This window comes from Eschrichtius robustus, chromosome 12 (assembly GCF_028021215.1).
Source record: "Eschrichtius robustus isolate mEscRob2 chromosome 12, mEscRob2.pri, whole genome shotgun sequence".
NCBI lineage: Eukaryota > Metazoa > Chordata > Mammalia > Artiodactyla > Eschrichtiidae > Eschrichtius > Eschrichtius robustus.
The window spans coordinates 86,918,658-86,933,972 of record NC_090835.1 but is presented as its reverse complement, the minus strand read 5'-3'; the positions used below and the strand labels follow the sequence as shown (position 1 = coordinate 86,933,972).

General features: G+C 39.1%; 1 long non-coding RNA gene and 2 other non-coding genes across 3 annotated transcripts; 2 read left to right on the top strand and 1 right to left on the bottom strand.

Annotated features, from left to right (window-relative positions):
* Positions 1-1,794: 1,794 nt before the first annotated feature.
* LOC137772921 (uncharacterized) lies at positions 1,795-6,930 on the top strand. The gene is made up of 3 exons (XR_011075601.1): positions 1,795-2,013; positions 3,485-3,586; positions 6,087-6,930. It is a non-coding gene; the product is annotated as an uncharacterized lncRNA (long non-coding RNA).
* Positions 6,931-9,425: 2,495 nt separating this feature from the next.
* Positions 9,426-9,508, bottom strand: TRNAL-UAA (transfer RNA leucine (anticodon UAA)). The gene has a single exon. It is a non-coding gene; the product is annotated as a tRNA-Leu (tRNA).
* A 1,378-nt stretch (positions 9,509-10,886) lies between these two features.
* Positions 10,887-10,960, top strand: TRNAT-AGU (transfer RNA threonine (anticodon AGU)). The gene has a single exon. It is a non-coding gene; the product is annotated as a tRNA-Thr (tRNA).
* Positions 10,961-15,315: the final 4,355 nt, after the last annotated feature.

Below are 15,315 nucleotides of genomic sequence, written 5' to 3'. Positions count from 1 at the left end.
GAACAATCTCTAGTTTCAGGTGGTCCAGCTGCAAAGTCTGCTTTTGTGAGGTAGGTTTGCTGATCTGTGGGCTTTGCCATTAGGAAATAGACTAAGCTGGTGAAAGGTGGAAGAGTATGTCGGCCCCAAATATGCCATTTTGGCATAAGGATTATTTTGAGCTAAAGGCAGTTGAAAACTAGCAGCTATAAGAAGAACACTCTAATTTTCCTTCTTTTTCTTTAAAGTAGGAGATAAAATTTCCATGTGAAAGATGTCTTCCTTATACTTGGAGAAAAGTAACATTCCTATTATTAAGGATGGAAAGTTGAGGCTGAGGGAAATCTTTACAAATTAACCCTTATCTCCCTAGTCAGTTCACCCAATTAACTATCCTAGCCCAAGCCCCTTTGCCTTGTCATGGTTTCATAATGTTACTACACTTTTTCTGATTCAGTATATATGCATCAACTCTTAACTGCTTCTTTGGGTCTTCATTTCCTTATGAGGGCTCCCATATCACAAAAAACTTAAATACATTTGTATATTTTTCTCCTCTTAATCTGTCTTTTGTTACAGGGGACCTAGCTGAGAATTTCGAAGGGTAGAGGGAAAGATTATTTTCCCTCCCCTACACCGGAGTGAGTGACTTGAGTTTTCTGATGTGTGTATTCTTAAAAGTCCCTGGGAAACAAAATCTCAGGTTTCTTCTACAAATACATGAAAAGGAGAAAGAGAGAAACTATAGATTCAAAAAACTTGAGACATATATGTCCAATGAATTGTTTGTAAAACACATAGATATGATATATATATATCTTGTATATATGTATGATTTTTAGAATATATATTATAGAATATACTTACAAAATATATAAAACTGGTGAAATGTGAACAATGATTTCATACTTGATCTTATTTTTATTATTTTTAAATGTGTTAAGGATATTGTGATTATGTTTTTCAAAAGCATCCTTATCTTTTAGAGATACTTTAGTTTCAGTCTTGTGTCAGTCATATAGGAGCTAAGCAGAAGGAAAAATCAGTAATACTGATTTTCTATTTAACATACTGTACTCATTACGGGTTTTTTTGCATTAATTTTCATTTAAAAATATTGCTTTAAAATATTATTTGCCTCTATTGCTAAGCTTTTTGGCAGCCTCTTAAATTTTGTGCCCGAGGCAAGTGTCTAACTCGTTTCATCTTAGTCTAGGCTTTGTTAAATTTATCAATGACACGTGTCTGAGATTTACTTCAAACAATGTGTCTGGAGGAATGAGGGTTGGGTTATATGTTAATAAGATTGCCGTGAGTTGATAATTGTTGAAGGTGTGAGATATGAACATCGAATTCGTTGTACTAGTCTATCTTTGCATATATACTTTTGAAGTTTTCCCAAATAATTTCTCTGTCAAACCTTCCTAGCTCATTTAGAAGGCAGGGCCTAGGACCGAGTTAAAGGCACGTGAAGCCTTAACAGCTAGAAATAACCACAGAGACGCAGAAACCTCCCAGGTTCCTAGAGCGGACCTGGAAATAACGCCAGTGGAGGTAAACCATCCTTTATTCAACCCTAGGGCGGAAGGGTTCGCCGTTTTGTTTTCCGAACAGTGGGCCTCCACGGTCTCCGGAACAAACACCCTGAATCTCGTGCCCAGGCAGCACCACCTGGTGCTTCCAGGCGGCTTGAGAAGGGCTAGGCTTCGGAGCCTCCAACCTGATAAAGGTGGGACTTGGGCAAATGTCGAGAGGCCGAAGTCTGGGACTAGAGTTGGCCCCCATGGCGCACATTCTTGCTCAGAAGCAGCAGATTGCAAAAATCAGGTGGTGTCGGGGCGGGCGGGGGATGAAGGCAAGTAAGCTCCGGCGCTTCGCCTCCGGACCCCAACACAGCCTCCGCGGATTTGGGAGCTGAACGGAGTCGACGACTCTGCAGAGACGCCTCTGGCCAGAGAGCAGATGGCAGAGGCCTGCACACTCGCCATCTGTAAGATCCACCCGGAAGCGGCCTGGCCTTGCGGATGGTAATAGGTAACGAGTCACTATTTATGGGTGTGGTTGTGAGGGGCGGACGCATGCAGGGAGGCATTCAGGCTCGTAAGCGACAGGTGCTGGAGAGTCCACATGCTCTGGGTAATAATACCTGGTGGAAAACCGTTACCCGCAAGGCAGAAATGTTGCGACTGTGTTGAGTGCACTGTTTGATGATTCTGGGTATCAAGTAAATATGATAAAGTGGTAATGGTGTACTGGTAAAGGGGGGGGGGTGTTCGTCATCAGACAGTACGTCTCCACAGCCAGCCTGCCTTCACTTTAGAACCACCTAGAGAGCTTTTAAATTTCCTAGGTAATGCTGGTGTGCAGCCGGTGGTAATAACCACCGGGCTGCTGTCAGATCCAAGAAGTGCATCTCACTCTTTACTCTTCTGGGCAGAAACCATTCTTCTGACACTGTCTAGTCGAAGCATTGCGGCCTAACTAGCACTTAATTTGTGTGTAGAGGTTCTCCGAATGAAATTTATCAGCAGGGTACTGAGTCCAACACTTGGATGAGACAAAGACTGAGTAGAAGAAGACAGTTCTCATTTGATGCTGTCTAATCTGAGGCACTCAGCAATATTTTTCTATGTTTAAGCAGATATTTCTTCAACAAAAAGAAAGAAAAGCAAGATCATTGTTTAGTAGAAGAATCAGGGATGTTTGAAGATATGGTTGAGGATGTATTTGCCCTCAGGTTTCATCCTTGTGGTGGCATGTGTCAGAATTTCTTTTCTTTTTAAGGCTGAATATTATTCTATTGTATGTATATACCACATTTTGTATATCCATTTATTCATTGATGGGCACTTGGATTGCTTCCACCTTTTGGCAATTGTGAATAATGCTGCTATTGCACATGGGTGTACAAATACTTCTACAAGACCCTGCTTTCAATTCTTTGGGGTTTGTACCCACAAGTGGAATGGCTGGATCATATAATTCTATTTTTAATTTTTTGAGAAACCTCTGTACTGTTTTCCATAGCGGCTGCCCCATTTTACAATTCCACCAACAGTATGCAAGGATTCCAATTTCTTCTCCTCCTTGCCAACACTTGTTATTTTCTGAGTTTTTTGATAGTAGCCATCCTCATGGGTGTGAGGTGGTAGTATCATTGTGGGTTTGATTTGCATATGCTTAATGATTAGCGATGTTAAGCATCTTTTCCTGTGTTTATTGGCCATTTGTATATCTTCTTTGGTGAAATGTTTGCTCAAGTTCTTTTTCCATTTTCTAATCAAGTTGGGTTTTTTTTTTGTTAAGTTGTGTTTTTTGTTTTTTGTTTTTTTCTAATTGAAGAGCCTCCTTCATCTGCTATTCTTTTCAGGGATGGTAGATAAAAGAGAAGATATGCTCAGAAATAAGTCTTGAATCAATTCTTCTTCTTTTTTTTTTTTTTTTTTTTTTTTAGTATATGTGTATAGAGTAGGTAACACTTAAAAAATGAATTCTTGTTTTCCAGATGGACAAGGTGGAGACAGAATTCCCAGGCAGCAGGATGGTAAACAAGTGCAGATCTGAGAAACAGCCTGCTGACCTTTGGTAACGTGTATAGCAACAGCAGGTAAGTCTGGAGAGAAAGAGCTTTATAGATCATGTAGGAGGCTTAGACATGCATCTTGTAGCCCAGTGCTGTCCAATAGAACTTTGCATAATGGTGGAAATGTCCTACATCTGTGTTGTCCACCATGGTAGTCACTGGCTACCTGTGGCTATTGGACGCTTGAAATGTGGCTAGTACTATTGAGTTTATTTTATTGAATTTTTATTAATTTTATTAGCTCCATATGGCTAGTGGCCACCATATTGGACAGTACAACTCTAGGCAGTGGTTTTAAATGAGAAGTAGCATAACCAGATTTATATCTTAGAAAGATTACTTTATAGTCAGGATGTGGAGAATGTGTTGGACAGGCGCAAGACCCCAAACAGTAAAATCAGTTAAGAGACTCTTGAAATAATCTAGGTAAGTGTGTATAAACTTTAACCACCTCCTCAGTTAACAGCCCTTTATTCTCTTTTTTTTTTTTTCCCATGTATTTGTTAGGTTGTTTATATGATTAGAACCCCAAAGAACAAGTAACAGCGGTTTAAGTAGGATAGAAAATTTATTTATCATGTGAATGTCCTGCTGAAAGGCAAGCCAGAAACTTCTGGAAGCTCTTCTCCAAAAAGTTCTGCAGTGGCCTGTGCTTTTCTTGCTGCTGCTCTGCGATCTCCAGAGGACTATCCTTGTCCACATGGGCAAAACTGAATCACAGCCTGTAGGAAAGGGAAGGAAAATATTGTGACCAAGCAACTTCCTTTTAAGCAACATGACAGAATGAAAGTTTCCCACAACACTTTTGCTCACACTCTGTGTTAAGCTAAAACTTGGGACATTCTTTCTGACATCAGAGGGGCCATATATTTAGGAAAGAGTTTGTAAGTATGAAAAGCATGGGCAAATTTTCAGCCACAGCTCAGCCTTTATATAATAGTGTCCTTGCATGGAGAAAGAAGGAAGTGGTCTTTGAATGTGAGGAATAAGAGAAAACTTTTGTACAACATCAGAGAATCCTTGCTGTACCAGGCTGCTAGGGCTGTGGTAACAAAGTACCACACCTGGATGGCTTAACCAACAGAAATGTATTGTCTCACAATTCTGGAGTCTGGAAGTCCAAAGTCAAAGTGTCAGCAGGGTTGATTCCCTCTGAAGGGCTGGGAGGGAAAGATCTGTTTCAGGCCTTTGTACACTTGTAGATGGCCATCCTTTCTCTTATGTCTCTTCACATTGTCTTCCCTCTGTGTGTGTCACTGTGTTCATCTTTCCTCAAGACACCAGTCATATTAGATTAGGGCCCACCCTAATGACCTCACTTTAACTTTTCCTCATTTTATTTCTTTAAAGACCCTGTCTCCGAATAAGGGTCACATTCTGAGGTACTGAGGGATAGAACCTAAATGTTTGAATTTGGGGGGAATACAACTCAACCCATAATACCTAATAAATATCCGACCAGAGTTCATATCTCATTTGATACCAGGAATCCATATTCCTTAAGGAAACCATTCATAATTACATTTAACATGGTTTTATGGCAACCCCAAATAAATTTGCCAACTGCTGCTCTGTTTTGATAGTTAAAGCAGAGGTGCCCAAAGTTCAGACTTCAGTGTTTTAAACAGTTAGAAAAGAAATAAATCCAGTTCTGCCTGTCTTCTTTAAATAGTCATCCAGTTTCTTCTGTCAGGGAACCTAAATCTCCAGTTATTAATGCCAGCCTGAAATTCAGGACAGAAGAACTTAATTCTTAAGTTAATGCTCCTTGTTCCCCAACTGTATATAAATGAAACAGGAAGAAAATACACGAAGAAGCCTTTTTTAAAGAAGTATATGATCTATTTGGGAAGTCACATTCAAACACAGACACACCGCAAGAACTACCCTGTAGGACTACTTATAAACAGGTATTTAAATAACATAAGCAGCATTTACAAGTTCAGTAGAATCTTTTAAAAAAGGAAGAGAGATAGCAATTAAGAGGCTTCCATGCTCTCAGGTTTTATGATTTCATGTGATGGCTGAGATGGAACATGCAGGGGAGTGGACATCCTTTTTGTTAAAATATTTGGATGCTTGAGTCAAGAAATGTGGGCTTGAGAGCCATATTTTTTGGATCTTTAAAAATCTAATGAAAACTGTGGACTGACTCCTCAAATAAATACACATACATTTGATATTTTGCATGAGTTTCTGTGTGTTCATGGATACCCTTTAGGCAGACGGTGTATGTTATTTATCCTAAATTCCTTTCTCCTTTGATTTCCTCCACCATGGTAGCTAGAGAGCCAAAATCCTTCCCTTCCTTCTCTCTTGTAGTTGGGGTGGGATATGAGCTGCGTCTGACCACTGAGATTCAAGTGAAAGTCGCTCGTGGGGGACTTCTGGAAACATTTTTAAAATGCGAGTGACTTCTCTAAAAGAATAAAATATAAAGGGAGGGGCTGTGACTTGGCTGGCATGCTCCATCAACTCTTTACCCTAAATCCTTTGCTCTTCTCTCTCCCTGTCTGGAATTCAGACAAGATTCCTGGAGGAACAGCAACTATTATAGGTCTGTGATGATAAAAGCCACGGAACAAAGACAATTGAGCAAAGAAGACAGAGGGAGCCTGGGAACTTCATGACATTCTTGAACAGTGGTGCCAGCCCTGGATGATTGACCTCAGGACCTCCTGCTAAATGACATATACTAACTCCTTTCTGTTTAACCCACTGGAGTAGAATTTTCTTTTGTAGTGAATCCAATCCTAACTGATTGGCTAATATGTATTAGCACCTGTTGTGGGCCAGTGGAGTTCTAAGAATGTTTATGTACTAACGTTTTTAATCCTCACAATGAATGACTTTATGAGATAGACCAAAGGTTCTCAAAGTGTGGTCCCTGAGCCAGCAGCATTAGCATCACCTGGAAACTTGTTAGAAATGCAGATTTGGGGGCCTGACCCCAGACCTCCTGAAGCAGAATCTCTGGGAGTGGGGCCCAGCAGTCTGTGTTTAACAAACCCTCCAAGCGATTCTGATGTATGCTGAAGTTTGACAACTTTATCTCTGTAGATAGGGTATTGTTGCTGTCCCCATTTTACAGATAAGTAGACTGAGCTGAATTTAAGTCACTTGCCCAATGTCACACAACCAGCAAGACTGACTCCTAAGTCTGTGTTTGTAGCCGCTATGTTACATCACATGTTAAGAACTCCTGCTCTAAAGCAGTAGTCTTCAAAATTTGAAAGCATACTCCTCTGAAAAATTATGTACCCCCCTGCACATTTTTAGATCAACATCTAAAAATTTCACATAAGTTCAAACAGTTGTAAAGAATCTGATTTCCAGTACATTGTAAATTGTGACATTTCAAAATGTGTTCCGTCACTCTTCTAAATGAATCTAAATACCATAGTGATTATTTTTAAAATGGACTATCATCTATTTAAAAAAATAAATTTTCTCTACATTTGAAATTTTACATCCTCTCTTTTGTATTTGAACTCGTATTTTCATTTCCCTACCCCACAAAATACATTTTATTGTGATATGGCTGTTTTTGATCTACTCTGTTGTGCTTTCTGCAACAAAAAAGTATAAACATTGAACTTAATTTAAGAAAAAATTTCCGGTGACTATATAGCTTTGAGTTAACAATTTGTTTTCTGCATTAAGTTATTGCAATTTTTATTAGATCGAATCACTGTGAGTGTATGTTTTGATAAGTTATAGACATACAAACTAAAATTGAATTGCAAACTCATCTCTTAATGAGATGGATGGGACTAATATTTTCTAATTAATTTGTGTATCCATGGATGAATAGTCCTTGTTGCAAGACTGAAACAAGTTCAACATCAATTTTATGTCTATTTCATTTTTATAGATATGAGATAAATAAGTAGATAGGAATTAAAGGAGTTTTGAAATAGGAATGCGATTCTAATTTTTCTAACCTCTATATTACATGCTAAAACCACATTATCATTAAAATTTTTTTTTTTGGCCGCTCAGTGCGGCATGTGGGATCTTAGTTCTCCGACCAGGGATTGAACCTGAACTCGCACCCCTTGTATTCGAAGCATGGAGTCTTAGCCACTGGGCCGCCAAGGAAGTCCCCATTAAAAATTTCTGTTAATCTATTATTGACAACTGGGTTAGACCCTCTTTCATGTTTAAAAGCAAATACAATAAGAAACCACCTGAGTTGCAAAAGAATTTTGTTAACCAGTCTTTTAAGACATTCACTTTCTGACACCATTTTCTAGAGTCCTTTTGTCAGATGCTTCGAGGAGGCTTTGTGTCTTGGGGAAATATGAAGGGTAAGATACGGGATGGTTGAGAGTTATGTCCTTTTTCCTTAGTGGGAGAAGAGTTGTGACAAAAGGAGGTGGGAAAGCAGAAAGTTTTCAGGCAGATCACTCAGTGAATCCACATGGGTGTCCAAGGTCAGGAAAATGATTCCCTTAAAACTGTCAGTGTCCATTTATTCCCAGGGATATACACATTCTAGTTTTAAAACTAAAGGATACTAAGAGATACCTCTTAGAATTACCATTGTCAAGTCTCTTCCTCTGTCCAGAAGCCTGGGAGGATGGGGACTTAGTCGTCCCCAGCCCAATGCTGCATACTTGATGTCAAGATGTATGCTGCAAAACAAGTAGATTAAGGGATCAAATGGTAGTTATTGTTACATTATGTGTTAGATGTGAAATTAATATCTACAATAGATAATATATATAACACTTAGGAAGCATGCTTATATTAATCTAAAATATAAATATTGGTTTCCAGGTATCCATAGGGAGGAAGTGTGTGAGGGTCACTCAAGAGAGTCAGTGGCATCTTTGCTCTCCCTGTCCCCAAGAAAGGGACAGGGGGAGCAAAGATGGAGAGTGGCCCCCAGAGGCACTTGACATTCTACCAGACACAACTCACATGTTAAGACCCAGAAAAAATCGAATATATCAAAGATCTAAATATAAAAAGAAATAATGGACATTCTAGAAGAAATCAGAGAGTTCTTTTGTTACCTTTGCTGATCCTGTAGTGGGAAAAGGCATATCCAAGTCAGACATAAAACCAGAAGAAAAGACTGATAATTTCACCTGCATAGTTCAAAGTCTACATGTCCAAATTTGCCATAAAGTGCAAAGGCATTTTAGCAACCGGACTACTTGTGACATATCAAAACATGACTTAATCGACTCATTTAAAGGGCTCCTAAAAATCCGAAGAGAAAGACCTAACAATTAAGTAGAAAAATGAGTAAAGAATATTAAAAAGCAGTTCACAGCAAAGGAAATACAGATGGCTTTTAAACATAAAAGATGTTTGATAACACAACAAGAGAAATGCAAAAAAAAACTCCATTAAGGGACTACTTTTACATTTCAAACTGGAAAAAAAAAAACAAAAAACGTTTTCTGCTGGCGAGGAATCAACAGTGTTTTCCAGAGTTGGAGGGACAGCCCAGGCAGAGTTGAGTTGGGCTTTCTGAGTACAACCATTTGGAAACAATGAGAATCCCCCTACTCACATCCTGGGAGCTACAGAGAGCTTCTTTACTGTTGCCTGAAGAACAAATGGGTCCAAAGTTCCATTCCTCTTGGAACTCAAAGGGCTGGAGTATTTAAATCTCTGTAGGCAGACTATTGATTCAGGTGGTTTTTCTTATGTTGGCAATCTGATAAGACGGGGGGAAAATAATTCACACACTTAATACCACCTACTGAAGCAATTTCTTTAGGCTTGAAGACAAAAAGCAAAGTAGTGTTTTCACAAAAGGATAGAAAAATAGACATGTAATCAATCGCGTATATTTCCAAAGCCCTGTATTCCTTTCCGGAAAGATTCTGGGGATCAAAATTCAACCTACCGAGAGTGGGGTTCGAACCCACGCGGGCACTAGCCCATTGGATCTTAAGTCCAACGCCTTAACCACTCGGCCATCCCGGTTGCCGGGTGTTGTGCTTTTGCAATTATTTTTTAATTAGAAGCAATGTATTTGTGCTGTGCATTTAAGGAAATACTGAATTATTTCTGGTTTTGTGGAATTGCATCAAAATATGAGGATTATTACAGAGAAAACACAGCAAGCTCTCTGTGCTTTCAGAATCCACCCACTTTTTCCGATCCCCTCTCACTAGATCACCTCAAGTTCCAGAGAAATGTTTGCCTTTACTCAATACGAAAGGGAGAAGGCGAGTGGGAGGAGGGGAGCAGAGAGCAATAGAAACCACCGCATTAACGCCACCTACTACCTCGACTTTACCAAAGGCGCTGGCCCAATTTTTCCTTAAGAGATCATCGTCTTCCCTGATGAATTCAAGCCCCCACCCCACACCCAACGAAGCATTGGAGGTAACAGGTTGGGGCCCCAAAGACATTATATTAAAACGAGCTCACCTTGGGGTTACATTTGGAAATCCCTAGTGGACACAGACGCAGTTCAAATTCGTGATTTTGATTTTAATGACAAAACGCGTTAACTGACAGCCCAATATGTCCACAAAAGAAACACATTGAGCTAGGTATGGGCTACAGACAGGAAGACACCGCACCAGAACTCCAAGGGCTTCCAGAAAAGCCAGCGATTGTTACAATGGCGAATCCAATATTTGCAGCCAAAAGTATCCCCCGGGAGACTTATTACAAATGCAGATTCCATAACCCCTCTTGCAATGGATCCTTTACTAAAGAGATATAGGGTAGATAGATCCCAAGACTCTTAATTTTACCAAGCACTCCCAGGTAATTCTAACATCAATTGTCTGCTGGCAACACTGAGTTAAGAGTGCTGACAGTTGTCATGGGAATTTAAGAATCCATGAAAGAAACTCCCAAATAGGAATTTTGGTGTATCTGGAGGAGACAGAGCTGAAACGAAATCCTGAAGCAGGGTTGGAATATAACTAATTAATACTGAACACCTAATGTGTGAATGTCCCTCAGGTAACCAAGGGAAACCCCACAATGAAAGAGTTCTGTCAGCTGTACCAGACAAGCAAAGAGGGTCCAAGGACAACTGCTCAAGTTGATGAAGAAGCCCAATCCTTATTTGGAATGTTTGGACTGACTGGGTCCACACCCAGATCTTTCTCTTTGCCTGATAAATTCAAGTACAAGAAATGGCCCCCTCAAGTCCTTTGGCTGTCCAGTTCTGAGTTTTATCTCTGGCCAGATCAACGTTCCATTCCTAGAAGAGGAGATTCCTGCCCAGGTACACCTTCTAGTTAAATCCCAAAGAAACTGCTGAAATAAAAAAAAAAAAAAAATTGCAGATTAAAGTGTGACATTTTGTAAAATAAGATGCTCAATAGTTTTCAGGAGTGGTGGCTTCGTGGCTTAGTTGGTTAAAGCGCCTGTCTAGTAAACAGGAGATCCTGGGTTCAACTCCCAGCGAGGCCTTTCTCTTCACGGTTTTATAAGGTAAAGGCAAACTCCTCACCGCTTAACAATTCGGATTTAAACCTGACTGAAGCCTCAGACGTTGAATCTTGATGGCTGCTGTCTGAGGCATCTTGCAGAGAAACAAAATAACAGGAGTTAGAGAATTATTCGCCATAAACTATAATTGGGTTGTTGTGTCGTTGTGTTTTAACACATTTTGGGTAGCAGTCCTTTATTAGATGTGTCATTTGCAAATATTTTCTCTCGGTCTGTGTGTCTTTTCATTCTCCTCAAAGTGTCTTTCACAGAGCAGAAGTTCTTAAATTTTAATGAAGTTCAGCTTTAATTCTTTCTTTAATGGATTGTGCCTTTTTAAAACATTAAAGTATAGTTGATTTACAAAGTTGTGTTAGTTTCAACTGTACAGCAAAGTGATTCAGTGATTCATACCTATATCTGCATCTATATATACAATCAAACATATTGTTGGTATTATTATTTTGAACAAACCGTTATCAGTCAGATCAATTTAGAATAAGAAAAATAAAAGTTTTTATTTTACCTTTACTTATTCCTTCTCTGATGCTCTTTCTTTATGTAGACCCAAGTTTCTGACCTATGTCATTTTCTTCTCTCTAAAGAACATCTTTTAACATTTCTTGCAAGGCAGATCCACTGGCAACAAATTCTCAATTTTTGTTTGTGTAATTCTTTATTTCTTCTTCGCTTTTGAGGGGTAATTTCACAAGGTGCAGAATTCTAGTTTTTTTGTTTTTTTTTTTTCTCTCAACGCTTTAAATATTTCACTCTACTCTCTTCTTGCTTACATGTGTTCTGAGGAGAAGTTGATATAATTCTTATCTTTGCTCCTCTTAGGTAATTTTTTTTCCTCTATCAACTTTCAAGATTTTTTTCTTTATGTTTGTTTTCCTGTAGCTTGAAAATGATATGCCTTCGTATAATTTTTTTGGCATTTATCTTGGTGTTCTCTGAGGTTCCTGGGTCTGTGGTTTGGTGTCTCTCATTAATTTGGGGAAATTTTCAGTCATTTTTGTTCCAAACATTTTTTCTGTTTCTTTTTTTCTCCTCCTGAAATTTCCATTACACATATGTTATGCCTTTTGTAGTTGTCACAGTTCTTGGATATTCTGTTCTCTGTTTTTCCAGTCTTTTTGTTTTTTTGCTTTTCAGTTTTGGATGTTTCTATGGAGATATTCTCAAGCTCAGTGATCCTTTTCTCAGCTGTGTCCCATCCACCAGTAAGCCCATCAAAGGCATTCTTCATTTCTGTTACAGTGTTTTTGATCTCTAGCATTTCTTTATGATTCTTTCTTAGAATTTCCATCTCTCTGCTTACATTGCCCATCTTTTGTTGCATGTTGTCTACTTCATGCATTAGAGCACTTAGCATCTTAATCGTAGTTGTCTTAAAATTCCAGGTCTGATAATTCCAACATCCCTGCCATATCTGAGTGTGGTTGTGATGTTTGCTCTGTCTCTTTGTCTGTCTTTGTCTTTGCTCTGTCTCTCTGTCTCTGAATTGCATGGACAAACTCAGAGGAAAAATAGAAGTTTTCTTGATATATTTGCCAAAGAAATTGAGAGAAAATTTCTAATTAAAATACTTTTAAATGAGTGCCTATAGTATGACAAGAAAATATAAACTCTTCTAAACAATGAGAATTTACAGAGCAAAATATCAAAAGAAAAAATATTAATAAAAATTTGCAGGAGGTGGACCTGTTTTGTTCCTTTACTTTGCTGGTGAATATGTTCTTATTGGGCAGGACCAACCACCTTCAATTTATTTTGCTTGTTTACCCCCTAAAAGCATTTTAAGTAACTAAATGTCCAGGCATAGGAGATTGGTTGAATAAACTATGACATGTGGACTCAGAGAAGAAATGCTATGCAGCTACAAAAAAGATATGGAGTGATTTTCAGGAGATATTGTTAAGTGGTGGTGGGGGGCGGGGGGCAGGGGAAGGGGCAGATCAGGATTATAGTATGCTATCTTTTTTCAAAAGAAAAGGGGAGGATTAGGAAAATATATGTGTTTTTCCCTTTGGAAAGAAAACAGCAAAGGTAAACCAGTGAAGCTGGTTATCTAAAAGGATAGTAATAGTTCTGGGATAAATGGAATATAAGGGATATCGGGAGAACGTTTCTCTGAGTACACTTTTTTGTATACATTTACCTTTTGAAAGCATGTGACTCTTCTACATTTTCAAAAAATAATATTAAATCAGCAAGGATAGGAAGTGGAGGGGAAAAAAATCCAAAACACAACAAATGAACTCAATTCTATCCCATTATCATAACTACATGGAAGAGTAAAGAATGTAATTTGTGAACACGGCAGTTGACAGTGTACCTTTACTCTCGGTCAATGTAGGGGAGAACTGCAAACAAATCTTCAACACTTTTCAGTAGATTTTTTTTGGTAGTGGACAGCAAAGCGATTCCTTAGCCACTGTGTGTGTCTAGAAAGCAAGTGAGTAAATATGCTGATATTGTTGGAGCTATGGATCTCAGTGTGGAAGAAGGGACAAGTAAAGATATGAGATGAGGTAATGCCAGAAAGAATCCTGCAGAGTTGGATTAGAGTTGGAGGTATCAGTGTGAGCTCATGATTTTTTAAGTATGTATATGTATGTATATAGGCATGTATATGTGCACATATATGCATATGCATATGTGTATGTATATATGCACATGTGTATATACATGCACATGTATTTCTTAGGTCTTTCCATTAAAAGGGCCAAGAAGCAGACATCATAGAAGTAACTAGAACAAGTCTCCAGGAGGGCCTCCAACACTATCCCCCATTGAAAGAAACCAGAAATCTCTGAGAAATGGCTGACTTTGGGGCTGGGGCAGGGTAGATGCAAGTCAAGCCTGGAACAACTAGTTATGTCAGAAGGTAAGAACGTGCTCAAACAAATGACAGTGGTATCTTCAAGGACCCAGAACCCAGCTTGAAAGGGCTCTACTAGGTAAATATGGCTAATTTGAGCACCGTGTAATAGGAAAAAAAATAGGATTCCATGAGTCCAGATCAATGATAGATATTTAATTAATGGAGAAAAGGGAGGACTTTTGCTTAAAATGGAACATTGAGCGCAGACAGGTAAATAAGGAGGGTGTGCCCGAGGAGCCCTTTACACTTTGATGCTGTTACCCTCAACCTGCTGCATCTCCCTCCTCGGTCTTGACACTTGTCTTCCAGGCATGAGCTATGGTGGGATTCTTTAGACCTCCTCTCTCTGCTCTCACTTCACCACCTGCCTTGATTCTCTTCTCGTTCCTCAGATCCCAGCGTAGGCTTTACAGGGCTTCTTACTGAGGCTTCTCTGGCTTCCTTTATCTCGGCTTAGCTGCTCCCATGTATGCTTCCTCGGCACCCAGACTGCCCTTGTCATACCACCACATATTTTAATTGCTTCTTTAATATCTCCTTCCTGCCCTCTAGCATGGTCCCTATAGATCTCTGTTTAGTTATCTTACTCGTAGTAAAGATGCTGGTGCCATTAAACACGGTCCTTTCTTTGGCGAACCCTGCAGGCTTTGAAGAGATCCAGAAGATAATCATAGGTCATAAAAGGGCTTCAGCATTTGTTTGAGATATTTGGGATGTGATAAAGCTCATAGTTTACACAAATAAAGCCAAGGGTTCAATCTCTGAGGGACATCTTTTGATTTGGAGACAACTGTGGAGACAACTAATTTTGGAGAAAAGTAATCCAGTTCACTGCATTCTTGGCCAGTGGTCTGGAGAAAAAGATCCACATCTGTTTTTCTTTTTGTTTGTTTTGTTTTGTTTCGTACTTACTTGTATATGTTTAGCTGTTAGTTGTAGAGGCCCCATCTTCTGGTGCAGTGCCCTATACTTTGAAGGAGTCAGTAAAATTTTGTGGAAATGAACAGAACATTTTGAGAGCTCAACTGCAGTGAGCAAGGATTTATGCAATTTTCTCACCATTCTCCAGGTGTTTCATTCCCAAGACTCCAGACGAATCCAGCTTAGAATAAACTTTCTGACTTTTCTCCACATAAATTCTTTGATTCATACATATGATATAAAAGCCTCAGTGTGATTTCAGGATTTGAAACTGCCATTCAATCTGTAGGTCTCTTGCTGCAACCATTTACAAACAAGCCTGATGTTACTAAAGTGCTTCTGACAGTTCCAAGCCTTAAATGCAGTCCTTCAAGTTATCTCAAAAAGAGCAGCGACAATACTTCACAGTTGGTTTAGTTTGCAAGTAGGCAGGAAAGAGAATAAAGAAAACAAACAAAACTTAAAACAGGTCTGGTGGGAGGAATAGAGAAGGAACAGGGAACAGTGGAAGAGAGGGAAAAATAGAACA